General features: G+C 56.9%; 1 protein-coding gene across 1 annotated transcript in view; it reads left to right on the top strand.

Annotated features, from left to right (window-relative positions):
* SLC38A8 (solute carrier family 38 member 8) overlaps window positions 1-14,543 on the top strand; it is a 66,314-nt gene that overhangs the window by 24,960 nt on the left and 26,811 nt on the right. The gene's annotated exons all lie outside the window — the stretch shown is intronic.

Genomic DNA, 14,543 nt, shown 5'->3' with positions numbered 1-14,543 from the left:
TGTCTCGTTCTGTGTGTTGACATCCCGCTGTGTACTTACAGCCCCTGCTCTGGGTGGGCGTCATGTTGTGTGTTCACACCCTTCTGTGTACTTACACCCCCACTCTGGGTGGGCGTCATGTTCTGTGTGTTGACACCCTGCTGTGTACTTACAGCCCCTGCTCTGGGTGGGCGTCACGTTGTGTGGTCACACCCTGCTGTGTACTTACAGCCCCTGCTCTGGGTGGGCGTCATGTTCTCTGTGTTCACACCCTGCTGTGTACTTACAGCCCCTGCTCTGGGTGGGCGTCACGTTCTGTGTGTTGACACCCTGCTATGTCCTTAGAGCCCCTGCTCTGGGTGGGCGTCACGTTGTGTGTTCACACCCTACTGTGTACTTACAGCCCCTGCTCTGGGTGGGCGTCACGTTCTGTGTGTTGACACCCTGCTATGTCCTTAGAGCCCCTGCTCTGGGTGGGCGTCACGTTGTGTGTTGACACCCTACTGTGTACTTACAGCCCATGCTCTGGGTGGGCGTCGCGTTCCGTGTGTTGACACCCAGCTGTGTACTTACAGCCCCTGCTCTGGGTGGGCGTCACGTTCTGTGTGTTGACACCCTGCTATGTCCTTAGAGCCCCTGCTCTGGGTGGGTGTCACGTTGTGTGTTCACACCCTGCTGTGTACTTACAGCCCCTGCTCAGGGTGGGCGTCACGTTCTGTGTGTTGACACCCTGCTATGTCCTTAGAGCCCCTGCTCTGGGTGGGCGTCACGTTGTATGTTCACACCCTTCTGTGTACTTCCAGCCCCTGCTCTGGGTGGGCGTCACGTTGTGTGTTCACACCCTGCTGTGTACTTAAAGCCCCTGCTGTGGGTGGGCGTCATGTGTGTTGACACCCTGCTGTGTACTTACAGCCCCTGCTCTGGGTGGGCGTCACGTTCTGTGTGTTGACACCCTGCTATGTCGTTACAGCCCCTGCTCTGGGTGGGCGTCATGTGTGTTGACACTCTGCTGTGTACTTACAGCCCCTGCTCTGGGCGGGCGTCACGTTCTGTGTGTTGACACCCTGCTGTGTACTTACAGCCCCTGCTCTGGGTGGGCGTCACGTTCTGTGTGTTGACACCCTGCTGTGTACTTACAGCCCCTGCTCTGGGTGGGTGTCACGTTCTGTGTGTTCACACCCTGCTGTGTACTTACAGCCCCTGCTCAAGGTGGGCGTCACGTTCTGCGTGTTGACACCCTGCTATGTCCTTACAGCCCGTGCTCTGGGTGGGCGTCATGTGTGTTGACACCCTGCTGTGTACTTACAGCCCCTGCTCTGGGTGGGCGTCACGTTCTGTGTGTTGACACCCTTCTGTGTACTTACAGCCCCAGCTCTGGGTGGGTGTCACGTTGTGTGTTTACACCCTGCTGTGTACTTACTGCCCCTGCTCTGGGTGGGCATCAAGTTGTGAATTCACACCCTGCTGTGTACTTACAGCCCCAGCTCTGGGTGGGTGTCACGTTGTGTGTTCACACCCTGCAGTGTACTTACAGCCCCTGCTCTGGGTGGGCGTCACGTTTTGTGTTCACACCCTGCTGTGTACTTACAGCCCCTGCTCTGGGTGGGCGTCACGTTCTGTGTGTTGACATCCTGCTGTGTACTTACAGCCCCTGCTCTGGGCGGGCGTCACGTTCTGTGTGTTGGCACCCTGCTATGTCCTTAGAGTCCTCCTCTGGGTCAGCGTCACGTTGTGTGTGCACACCCCGCTATGTACTTACAGCCCCTGCTCTGGGTGGGCGTCACGTTCTGTGTATTGACTCCCTGCTATGTACTTACAGCCCCTGCTCTGGGTGGGCGTCACGTTCTGTGTGTTGGCACCTTGCTATGTCCTTAGAGCCCCTGCTCTGGGTGGGCGTCACGTTGTGTGTTCACACTCTGCTGTGTACTTACAGCCCCTGCTCTGGGTGGGCGTCACGTTCTGTGTGTTGACAACCTGCTGTGTACTTACAGCCCCTGCTCTGGGTGGGCATCACGTTCTGTGTGTTGACACCCTGCTATGTCCTTACAGCCCCTACTCTGGGTGGGTGTCAAGTTGTGTGTTCACACCCTGCTGTGTACTTACAGTGCCTGCTCTGGGTGGGCGTCACGTTCTGTGTGTTGGCACCCTGCTATGTCCTTAGAGCCCCTGCTCTGGGTGGGCGTCACGTTGTGTGTTGACACCCTGCTGTGTACTTACAGCCCCTGCTCTGGGTGGGCGTCACTTTCTGTGTGTTCACACCCTGCTGTGTACTTACAGCCCCTGATCTGGGTGGGCGTCGTGTTCTGTGTGTTCTTACCCTGCTGTGTACTTACAGACCCTGCTCTGTGTGGGCGTCACGTTGTGTGTTCACACCCTGCTGTGTACTTATAGTCCCTGCTCTGGGTGGGTGTCACGTGTTGACACCCTTCTGTGTACTTACAGCCAAGGCTCTGGGTGGGTGTCACGTTGTGTGTTCACACCCTGCTGTGTACTTAGAGCCGCTGCTCTGGGTGGGCGTCACGTGTGTTGACACCGTGCTGTGTACTAACAGCCCCTGCTCTGGGTGTGCGTCACGTTCTGTGTGTTGACACCCTGCTATGTCCTTAGAGCCCCTGCTCTGGGTGGGCGTCACGTTGTGTGTTCACACCCTGCTGTGTACTTACAGCCCCTGCTCTGGGTGGGCGTCACGTTCTGTGTGTTGACACCCTGCTATGTCCTTAGAGCCCCTGCTCTGGGTGGGCGTCACGTTGTGTGTTGACACCCTGCTGTGTACTTACAGCCCCTGCTCTGTGTGGGCGTCGCGTTCTGTGTGATGACACCCAGCTGTGTATTTACAGCCCCTGCTCTGGGTGGGTGTCACGTTCTGTGTATTGACACCCTGCTATGTCCTTAGAGCCCCTGCTCTGGGTGGGTGCCACGTTGTGTGTTCACACCGTGCTGTGTACTTACAGCCCCTGCTCTGGGTGGGCGTCACGTTCTGTGTGTTGACACCCTGCTATGTCCTTACAGCCCCAGCTCTGGGTGGGTGTCACGTTGTGTGTTTACACCCTGCTGTGTACTTACTGCCCCTGCTCTGGGTGGGCAACAAGTTGTGAGTTCACACCCTGCTGTGTACTTACAGCCCCAGCTCTGGGTGGGCGTCACGTTGTGTGTTCACACCCTGCTGTGTACTTACTGCCCCTGCTCTGGGTGGGCATCAAGTTGTTAGTCCACACCCTTCTGTGTACTTACAGCCCCAGCTCTGGGTGGGTGTCACGTTGTGTGTTCACACCCTGCTATGTCCTTAGAGCCCCTGCTCTGGGTGGGCGTCACGTTGTGTGTTAACACTCTGCTGTGTACTTACAGCCCCTGCTCTGGGTGGGAGTCACGTTCTGTGTGTTGACACCCTGCTATGTCCTTAAAACCCCTACTCTGGGTGGGTGTCAAGTTGTGTGTTCACACCCTGCTGTGTACTTACAGCGCCTGCTCTGGGTGGGCGTCACGTTCTGTGTGTTGGCACCCTGCTATGTCCTTAGAGCCCCTGCTCTGGGTGGGCGTCATGTGTGTTGACACCCTGCTGTGTACTTACAGCCCCTGCTCAAGGTGGGTGTCACGTTCTGCGTGTTGACACCCTGCTATGTCCTTACAGCCCGTGCTCTGGGTGGGCGTCATGTGTGTTGGCACCCTGCTGTGTACTCACAGCCCCTGCTCTGGGTGGGCGTCACATTCTGTGTGTTGACACCCTTCTGTGTACTTACAGCCCCAGCTCTGGGTGGGTGTCACGTTGTGTGTTTACACCCTGCTGTGTACTTACTGCCCCTGCTCTGGGTGGGCATCAAGTTGTGAGTTCACACCCTGCTGTGTACTTACAGCCCAAGCTCTGGGTGGGCGTCACGTTTTGTGTTCACACCCTGCTGTGTACTTACAGCCCCTGCTCTGGGTGGGAGTCACGTTCTGTGTGTTGACATCCTGCTGTGTACTTACAGCCCCTGCTCTGGGTGGGCGTCACGTTCTGTGTGTTGGCACCCTGCTATGTCCTTAGAGTCCCTCCTCTGGGTCAGCGTCACGTTGTGTGTGCACACCCCGCTATGTACTTACAGCACCTGCTCTGGGTGGGCGTCACGTTCTGTGTGTTGACTCCCTGCTGTGTACTTACAGCCCCTGCTCTGGGTGGGCGTCACGTTCTGTGTGTTGGCACCCTGCTATGTCCTTAGAGCCCCTGCTCTGGGTGGGCGTCACGTTGTGTGTTCACGCTCTGCTGTGTACTTACAGCCCCTGCTCTGGGTGGGCGTCACGTTCTGTGTGTTGACAACCTGCTGTGTACTTACAGCCCCTGCTCTGGGTGGGCGTCACGTTCTGTGTGTTGACACCCTGCTATGTCCTTACAGCCCCTACTCTGGGTGGGTGTCAAGTTGTGTGTTCACACCCTGCTGTGTACTTACAGTGCCTGCTCTGGGTGGGCGTCATGTTCTGTGTGTTGACACCCTGCTGTGTACTTACAACTCTTGCTCTGGTGGGCGTCATGTTCTGTGTGTTCACAGCCTACTGTGTACTTTCAGCGCCTGCTCTGGGTGGGCGTCACGTTCTGTGTGTTGACAACCTGCTATGTCCTTAGAGCCCCTGCTCTGAGTGGGCGTCACGTTGTGTTTTCAAACCCTGCTGTGTACTTACAGCCCCTGATCTGGGTGGGCGTCATGTTCTGTGTGTTCACACCCTGCTATGTACTTACAGCCCCTGCTCTGGGTGGGCGTCACGTTCTGTGTTCACACCCTGCTGTGTACTTACAGCCCCTGCTCGGGGTGGGCGTCATGTTCTGTGTGTTCACACCCTGCTGTGTACTTACAGCCCCTGCTCTGGGTGGGCGTCACGTTGTGTGTGCACACCCTGCTGTGTACTTACAGCCCCTGCTCTGGGTGGGCGTCACGTTCTGTGTGTTGACAACCTGCTGTGTACCTACAGCCCCTGCTCGGGGTGGGCGTCACGTTCTGTGTGTTCACACCCTGCTGTGTACTTACAGCCCCTGCTCTGGGTGGGCGTCACGTTGTGTGTGCACACCCTGCTGTGTACTTACAGCCCCTGCTCTGGGTGGGCGTCACGTTCTGTGTGTTGACAGTCTGCTGTGTACTTACAGCCCCTGCTCTGGGTGGGCGTTACGTTCTGTGTGTTGACACCCTGCTGTGTACTTAGAGCCGCTGCTCTGGGTGGGCGTCACGTGTGTTGACACCGTGCTGTGTACTTACAGCCCCTGCTCTGGGTGGGCGTCACGTTCTGGGTGTTGACACCCTGCTATGTCCTTAGAGCCCCTGCTCTGGGTGGGCGTCACGTTGTGTGTTCACACCCTGCTGTGTACTTACAGCCCCTGCTCTGGGTGGGCGTCACGTTCTGTGTGTTGACACCCTGCTATGTCCTTAGAGCCCCTGCTCTGGGTGGGCGTCACGTTGTGTGTTGACACCCTGCTGTGTACTTACAGCCCCTGCTCTGGGTCGACGTCGCGTTCTGTGTGTTGACACCCAGCTGTGTACTTACAGCCCCTTCTCTGGGTGGGCGTCACGTTCTGTGTGTTGACACCCTGCTATGTCCTTAGAGCCCCTGCTCTGGGTGGGTGCCACGTTGTGTGTTCACACCGTGCTGTGTACTTACAGCCCCTGCTCTGGGTGGGCGTCACGTTCTGTGTGTTGACACCCTGCTATGTCCTTAGAGCCCCTGCTCTGGGTGGGCGTCACGTTGTGTGTTCACACCCTTCTGTGTACTTATAGCCCCTGCTCTGGGTGGGCGTCATGTTCTGCGTGTTGACACCCTGCTATGTCCTTACAGTCCCTGCTCTGGGTGGGCGTCATGTGTCTTGACACCCTGCTGTGTACTTACAGCCCCTGCTCTGGGTGGGCGTCACGTTCTGTGTGTTGACACCCTTCTGTGTACTTACAGCCCCAGCTGTGGGTGGGTGTCACGTTGTGTGTTTACACCCTGCTGTGTACTTACTGCCCCTGCTCTGGGTGGGCATCAAGTTGTGAGTTCACACCCTGCTGTGTACTTACAGCCCCAGCTCTGGGTGGGCGTCACGTTGTGTGTTCACACCCTGCTGTGTACTTACTGCGCCTGCTCTGGGCGGGCATCACGTTGTGTGTTCACACTCTGCTGTGTACTTACAGCCCCTGCTCTGGGTGGGCATCACGTTCTGTGTGTTGACAACCTGCTGTGTACTTACTGCCCCTGCTCTGGGTGGGCGTCACGTTCTGTGTGTTGACACCCTGCCATGTCCTTACAACCCCTACTCTGGGTGGGTGTCATGTTGTGTGTTCACACCCTGCTGTGTACTTACAGCGCCTGCTCTGGGTGGGCGTCACGTTCTGTGTGTTGGCACCCTGCTATGTCCTTAGAGCCCCTGCTCTGGGTGGGCGTCACGTTGTGTGTTGACACCCTGCTGTGTACTTACAGCCCCTGCTCTGGGTGGGCGTCACTTTCTGTGTGTTCACACCCTGCTGTGTACTTACAGCCCCTGCTCTGGGTGGGCGTCGTGTTCTGTGTGTTCATACCCTGCTGTGTACTTAGAGCCCCTGCTCTGTGTGGGCGTCACGTTGTGTGTTCACACCCTGCTGTGTACTTATAGTCCCTGCTCTGGGTGGGCGTCACGTTCTGTGTGTTGACACCCTTCTGTGTACTTACAGCCAAGGCTTTGGGTGGGTGTCACGTTGTGTGTTCACACCCTGCTGTGCACTTACAGCCCCTGCTCTGGGTGGGCGTCACGTTCTGTGTGTTGACACCCTGCTATGACCTTACAGCCCCTGCTCTGGGTGGGCGTCACGTTCTGTGTGTTGACACCCTGCTGTGTACTTACAGCCCCTGCTCTGGGTGGGCGTCACGTTGTGTATTGACACCCTGCTGTGTACTTACAACCCTTGCTCTGGTGGGCGTCATGTTCTGTGTGTTCACAGCCTACTGTGTACTTACAGCGCCTGCTCTGGGTGGGCGTCACGTTCTGTGTGTTGACACCCTGCTATGTCCTTAGAGCCCCTGCTCTGGGTGGGCGTGACGTTGTGTTTTCAAACCCTGCTGTGTACTTACAGCCCCTGCTCTGGGTGGGCGTCACGTTGTGTGTGTTGACAACCTGCTGTGTACTTACAGCCCCTGCTCTGGGTGGGCATCACGTTCTGTGTGTTGACAACCTGCTGTGTACTTACAGCCCCTGCTCTGGGTGGGCATCACGTTCTGTGTGTTGACACCCTGCTGTGTACTTACAGCCCCTGCTCTGCGTGGGTGTCACGTTCTGTATGTTGACACCCTGCTGTGTACTTACAGCCCATGCTCTGGGTGGGCGTCACGTTGTGTGTTGACAGCCTGCTGTTTACTTACAGCCCCTGCTCTGGGTGGGCGTCACGTTCTGTGTGTTGATACCCTGCTGTGTACTTACAGCCCATGCTGTGGGTGGGCGTCATGTTCTGTGTGTTCACACCCTGCTGTGTACTTACAGCCCCTGCTCTGGGTTGGCTTCACGTTCTGTGTGTTCACACCCTGCTGTGTACTTCCAGCCCATGCTCTGGGTCGGCGTCACGTTCTGTGTGTTCACACCCTGCTGTGTACTTACAGCCCCTGCTCTGGGTGGGCGTCACGTTCTTTGTGTTGACACCCTGCTGTGTACTTATATCCCCTGCTCTGGGTCGGCGTCACGTTCTGTGTGTTGATACCCTGCTGTGTACTTACAGCCCCTGCTCTGGGTGGGTGTCACGTTCTGTGTGTTCACACCCTGCTGTGTACTTACAGCCCCTGCTCTGGGTGGGCGTCACGTTCTGTGTGTTGACACCCTCCTGTGTACTTACAGCCCCTGCTCTGGTTGGGCGTCACGTTCTGTGTGTTCACACCCTGCTGTGTACTTACAGCCCCTGCTCTGGGTGGGTCTCACATGTGTTCACACCCTGCTGTGTACTTACAGACCCTTCTCTGGGTGAGCGTCATGTTCTGTGTGTTGACACCGTGCTGTGTACTTACAGTCCCTCCTCTGTGTAGGCGTCATGTTCTGTGTGTTCACACCCTTCTGTGTCCTTACAGCCCCTGCTCTGGGTGGGCGTCACGTTCTGTGTTCACACCCTGATGTGTACTTACAGCCCCTGCTCAGGGTGGGCGTCACGTTCTGTGTGTTGACACCCTGCTGTGTACTTACAGCCCCAGCTCTGGGTGGGCGTCACGTTGTGTGTGTTGACAACCTGCTGTGTACTTACAGCCCCTGCTCTGGGTGGACATCACGTTCTGTGTGTTGACAACCTGCTGTGTACTTACAGCCCCTGCTCTGGGTGGGCATCACCTTCTGTGTGTTGAGACCCTGCTGTGTACTTACAGCCCCTGCTCTGTGTGGGTGTCACGTTCTGTATGTTGACACCCTGCTGTGTACTTACAGCCCCTGCTCTGGGTGGATGTCATGTTGTGTGTCGACACCCCGCTGTGTACTTACAGCCCCTGCTCTGGGTGGATATCACGTTGTGTGTTGACACCCTGCTGTGTACTTACAGCCCCTGCTCAGGGTGGGCGTCACGTTCTGTGTGTTGACACCCTGCTGTGTACGTACAGCCCCTGCTCTGGGTGGGCGTCACCTTCTGAGTGTTGACACACCGCTGCTTACATACAGCCCATGCGCTGGGTGGGCATCACGTTCTGTGTGTTGACAGTCTACTGTGTACTTACAGCCCCTGCTCTCGGTGGGCGTCACGTTCTGTATGTTGACACCCTGCTTTGTACTTACAGCCCCTGCTCTGGGTGGGCATCACGTTCTGTGTGTTGACACCCTGCTGTGTACTTACAGCCCCTGCTCTGGGTGGGCGTCATGTTCTGTGTGTTCACACCCTTTTGTGTACTTACAACCCATGCTCTGGATGGGCCTCACGTTCTGTGTGTTGATACCCTGCTGTGTACTTACAGCCCATGCTCTGGGTGGGCGTCACATGTGTTTACACCCTGCTGTGTACTTGCAGACCCTGCTCTGGGTGTGCGTCATGTTCTGTGTGTTGACACCCTGCTGTGTACTTAGAGTTCCTCCTCTGTGTGGGCGTCATGTTCTGTGTGTTCACACCCTTCTGTGTACTTACAGGCCCTGCTCTGGTTGGGCATCATGTTGTGTGTTCACACCCTGCTGTGTACGTACAGCCTCTGCTCTGGGTGGGCGTCACGTTCTGTCTGTTGATACCCTGCTGTGTACTTACAGCCCCTGCTCTGGGTGGGTGTCATGTTCTGTGTGTTGACACCCTGCTGTGTACTTACAGCCCCTGCTCTGGGTCGGCGTCACGTTCTGTGTGTTCACACCCTGCTGTGTACTTACAGCCCATGCTCTGGGTGGGCGTCACGTTGTGTGTTGACACCCTGCTGTTTACTTACAGCCCCTGCTCTGGGTGGGCGTCACGTTCTGTGTGTTGATACCCTGCTGTGTACTTACAGCCCATGCTCTGGGTGGGCGTCATGTTCTGTGTGTTCACACCCTGCTGTGTACTTACAGCCCCTGCTCTGTGTTGGCTTCACGTTCTGTGTGTTCACACCCTGCTGTGTACTTCCACCCCATGCTCTGGGTCGGCGTCACGTTCTGTGTGTTCACACCCTGCTGTGTACTTACAGCCCATGCTCTGGGTGGGCGTCACGTTGTGTGTTGACACCCTGCTGTTTACTTACAGCCCCTGCTCTGGGTGGGCGTCACGTTCTGTGTGTTGATACCCTGCTGTGTACTTACAGCCCATGCTCTGGGTGGGCGTCATGTTCTGTGTCTTCACACCCTGCTGTGTACTTACAGCCCCTGCTCTGTGTTGGCTTCACGTTCTGTGTGTTCACACCCTGCTGTGTACTTCCAGCCCATGCTCTGGGTCGGCGTCACGTTCTGTGTGTTCACACCCTGCTGTGTACTTACAACCCATGCTCTGGGTGGGCGTCACGTTGTTTGTTGACACCCTGCTGTTTACTTACATCCCCTCCTCTGGGTGGGCGTCACGTTCTGTGTGTTGACACCCTGCTGTGTACTTACATCCCCTGCTCTGGGTCGGCGTCACGTTCTGTGTGTTGATACCCTGCTGTGTACTTACAGCCCCTGCTCTGGGTGGGCATCACGTTCTGTGTGTTCACACCCTGCTGTGTACTTACAGCCCCTGCTCTGGGTTGGCGTCACGTTCTGTGTGTTGACACCCTGCTGTGTACTTACAGCCCCTTCTCTGGGTCGGCGTCACGTTCTGTGTGTTGACACCCTGCTGTGTACTTAGAGCCCCTGCTCTGGGTGGGCGTCACGTTCTGTGTGTTGACACCCTGCTGTGTACTTACAGCCCCTGCTCTGGGTGGGCGTCACGTTCTGTGTGTTCACACCCTGCTGTGTACTTACAGCCCCTGCTCTGGGTAGGCGTCAAGTTCTGTGTGTTCACACCCTGCTGTGTACTTACATCCGCTGCTCTGGGTGGGCGTCACGTTCTGTGTGTTGGCACCCTGCTGTGTACTTACAGGCCCTGCTCTGGGTGGGCGTCACGTTCTGTGTGTTCACACCGTGCTGTGTACTTACAGCCCCTGCTCTGGGTGGGCATCACGTTCTGTGTGTTGACACCCTGCTATGTCCTTAGAGCCCCTGCTCTGGGTGGGCGTCACGTTGTGTGTTCACACCCTTCTGTGTACTTATAGCCTCTGCTCTGGGTGGGCGTCACGTTCTGCGTGTTGACACCCTGCTATGTCCTTAGAGCCCCTGCTCTGGGTGGGCGTCATGTGTGTTGACACCCTGCTGTGTACTTACAGCCCCTGATCTGGGTGGGTGTCACGTTCTGTGTGTTGACACCCTGCTATGTCGTTACAGCCTCTGCTCTAGGTGGGCGTCATGTGTGTTGACACTCTGCTGTGTACTTACAGCCCCTGCTCTGGGTGGGCGTCACGTTCTGTGTGTTAACACCCTTCTGTGTACTTACAGCCCCTGCTCTGGGTGGGCGTCACGTTCTGTGTGTTTACACCCTGCTGTGTACTTACAACCCCTGCTCTGGTGGGCGTCATGTTCTGTGTGTTCACACCCTGCTGTGTACTTACAGCCGCTGCTCAAGGTGGGTGTCACGTTCTGCGTGTTGACACCCTGCTATGTCCTTACAGCCCGTGCTCTGGGTGGGAGTCATGTGTGTTGACACCCTGCTGTGTACTCACAGCCCCTGCTCTGGGTGGGCGTCACGTTCTGTGTGTTGACACCCTTCTGTGTACTTACAGCCCCAGCTCTGGGTGGGTGTCACGTTGTGTGTTTACACCCTGCTGTGTACTTACTGCCCCTGCTCTGGGTGGGCATCAAGTTGTGAGTTCACACCCTGCTGTGTACTTACAGCCCCAGCTCTGGGTGGGCGTCACGGTTTGTGTTCACACCCTGCTGTGTACTTACAGCCCCTGCTCTGGGTGGGAGTCACGTTCTGTGTGTTGACATCCTGCTGTGTACTTACAGCCCCTGCTCTGGGTGGGCGTCACGTTCTGTGTGTTGGCACCCTGCTATGTCCTTAGAGTCCCTCCTCTGGGTCAGCGTCACGTTGTGTGTGCACACCCCGCTATGTACTTACAGCACCTGCTCTGGGTGGGCGTCACGTTCTGTGTGTTGACTCCCTGCTGTGTACTTACAGCCCCTGCTCTGGGTGGGCGTCACGTTCTGTGTGTTGGCACCCTGCTATGTCCTTAGAGCCCCTGCTCTGGGTGGGCGTCACGTTGTGTGTTCACGCTCTGCTGTGTACTTACAGCCCCTGCTCTGGGTGGGCGTCACGTTCTGTGTGTTGACAACCTGCTGTGTACTTACAGCCCCTGCTCTGGGTGGGCGTCACGTTCTGTGTGTTGACACCCTGCTATGTCCTTACAGCCCCTACTCTGGGTGGGTGTCAAGTTGTGTGTTCACACCCTGCTGTGTACTTACAGTGCCTGCTCTGGGTGGGCGTCATGTTCTGTGTGTTGGCACCCTGCTATGTCCTTAGAGCCCCTGCTCTGGGTGGGCGTCACGTTGTGTGTTGACACCCTGCTGTGTACTTACAGCCCCTGCTCTGGGTGGGCGTCACTTTCTGTGTGTTCACACCCTGCTGTGTACTTACAGCCCCTGATCTGGGTGGGCGTCGTGTTCTGTGTGTTCATACCCTGCTGTGTACTTAGAGCCCCTGCTCTGTGTGGGCGTCACGTTGTGTGTTCACACCCTGCTGTGTACTTGTAGCCCCTACTCTGGGAGGGCGTCACGTTCTGTGTGTTGACACCCTGCTATGTCCTTAGAGCCCCTGCTCTGGGTGGGCGTCACGTTCTGTGTGTTGACACCCTGCTGTGTGCTTACAGCCCCTGCTCTGGGTGGGCGTCACGTTGTGTGTTGACACCCTGCTGTGTACTTACAACTCTTGCTCTGGTGGGCGTCATGTTCTGTGTGTTCACAGCCTACTGTGTACTTTCAGCGCCTGCTCTGGGTGGGCGTCACGTTCTGTGTGTTGACACCCTGCTATGTCCTTAGAGCCCCTGCTCTGAGTGGGCGTCACGTTGTGTTTTCAAACCCTGCTGTGTACTTACAGCCCCTGATCTGGGTGAGCGTCATGTTCTGTGTGTTCACACCCTGGTGTGTACTTACAGCCCCTGCTCTGGGTGGGTGTCACGGTCTGTGTTCACACCCTGCTGTGTACTTACAGCCCCTGCTCGGGGTGGGCGTCACGTTCTGTGTGTTCACACCCTGCTGTGTACTTACAGCCCCTGCTCTGGGTGGGCGTCATGTTGTGTGTGCACACCCTGCTGTGTACTTACAGCCCCTGCTCTGGGTGGGCGTCACGTTCTTTGTGTTGACAACCTGCTGTGTACTTACAGCCCCTGCTCGGGGTGGGCGTCACGTTCTGTGTGTTCACAACCTGCTGTGTACTTACAGGCCCTGCTCTGGGTGGGCGTCACGTTCTGTGTGTTGACACCCTTCTGTGTACTTACAGCCAAGGCTCTGAGTGGGTGTCACGTTGTGTGTTCACACCCTGCTGTGTACCTTTACAACCCCTGCTGTGGGTCGGTGTCACGTTCTGTGTGTTGGCACCCTGCTATGACCTTACAGCCCCTGCTCTGGGTGGGCGTCACGTTCTGTGTGTTGACACCCTGCTGTGTACTTACAGCCCCTGCTCTGGGTGGGCGTCACGGTGTGTGTTGAAACCCTGCTGTGTACTTACAGCCCCAGCACTGGGTGGGCTTCACGTTGTGTGTTGACACCCTGCTGTGTACTTACAACCCTTGCTCTGGTGGGCGTCATGTTCTGTGTGTTCACAGCCTACTGTGTACTTACAGCGCCTGCTCTGGGTGGGCGTCACGTTCTGTGTGTTGACTCCCTGCTATGTCCTTAGAGCCCCTGCTCTGGGTGGGCGTCACGTTGTGTTTTCAAACCCTGCTGTGTACTTACAGCCCCTGATCTGGGTGGGCGTCATGTTCTGTGTGTTCACACCCTGCTATGTACTTACAGCCCCTGCTCTGGGTGGGCGTCACGTTCTGTGTTCACACCCTGCTGTGTACTTACAGCCCCTGCTCGGGGTGGGCGTCATGTTCTGTGTGTTCACACCCTGCTGTGTACTTACAGCCCCTGCTCTGGGTGGGCGTCACGTTGTGTGTGCACACCCTGCTGTGTACTTACAGCCCCTGCTCTGGGTGGGCGTCACGTTCTGTGTGTTGACAACCTGCTGTGTACCTACAGCCCCTGCTCGGGGTGGGCGTCACGTTCTGTGTGTTCACACCCTGCTGTGTACTTACAGCCCCTGCTCTGGGTGGGCGTCACGTTGTGTGTGCACACCCTGCTGTGTACTTCCAGCCCCTGCTCTGGGTGGGCGTCACGTTCTGTGTGTTGACAGTCTGCTGTGTACTTACAGCCCCTGCTCTGGGTGGGCGTTACGTTCTGTGTGTTGACACCCTGCTGTGTACTTAGAGCCGCTGCTCTGGGTGGGCGTCACGTGTGTTGACACCGTGCTGTGTACTTACAGCCCCTGCTCTGGGTGGGCGTCACGTTCTGGGTGTTGACACCCTGCTATGTCCTTAGAGCCCCTGCTCTGGGTGGGCGTCACGTTGTGTGTTCACACCCTGCTGTGTACTTACAGCCCCTGCTCTGGGTGGGCATCACGTTCTGTGTGTTGACACCCTGCTATGTCCTTAGAGCCCCTGCTCTGGGTGGGCGTCACGTTGTGTGTTGACACCCTGCTGTGTACTTACAGCCCCTGCTCTGGGTCGACGTCGCGTTCTGTGTGTTGACACCCAGCTGTGTACTTACAGCCCCTGCTCTGGGTGGGCGTTACGTTCTGTGTGTTGACACCCTGCTATGTCCTTAGAGCCCCTGCTCTGGGTGGGTGCCACGTTGTGTGTTCACACCGTGCTGTGTACTTACAGCCCCTGCTCTGGGTGGGCGTCACGTTCTGTGTGTTGACACCCTGCTATGTCCTTAGAGCCCCTGCTATGGGTGGGCGTCACGTTGTGTGTTCACACCCTTCTGTGTACTTATAGCCTCTGCTCTGGGTGGGCGTCACGTTCTGCGTGTTGACACCCTGCTATGTCCTTACAGTCCCTGCTCTGGGTGGGCGTCATGTGTCTTGACACCCTGCTGTGTACTTACAGCCCCTGCTCTGGGTGGGCGTCAC

Source organism: Aotus nancymaae, unplaced genomic scaffold (assembly GCF_030222135.1).
Source record: "Aotus nancymaae isolate 86718 unplaced genomic scaffold, 86718_ANA_hifiasm-v0.15.2.pri h1tg000030l, whole genome shotgun sequence".
NCBI classification, from domain to species: Eukaryota; Metazoa; Chordata; class Mammalia; order Primates; family Aotidae; genus Aotus; species Aotus nancymaae.
This window is presented reverse-complemented; position numbering and strand designations above follow the sequence as displayed.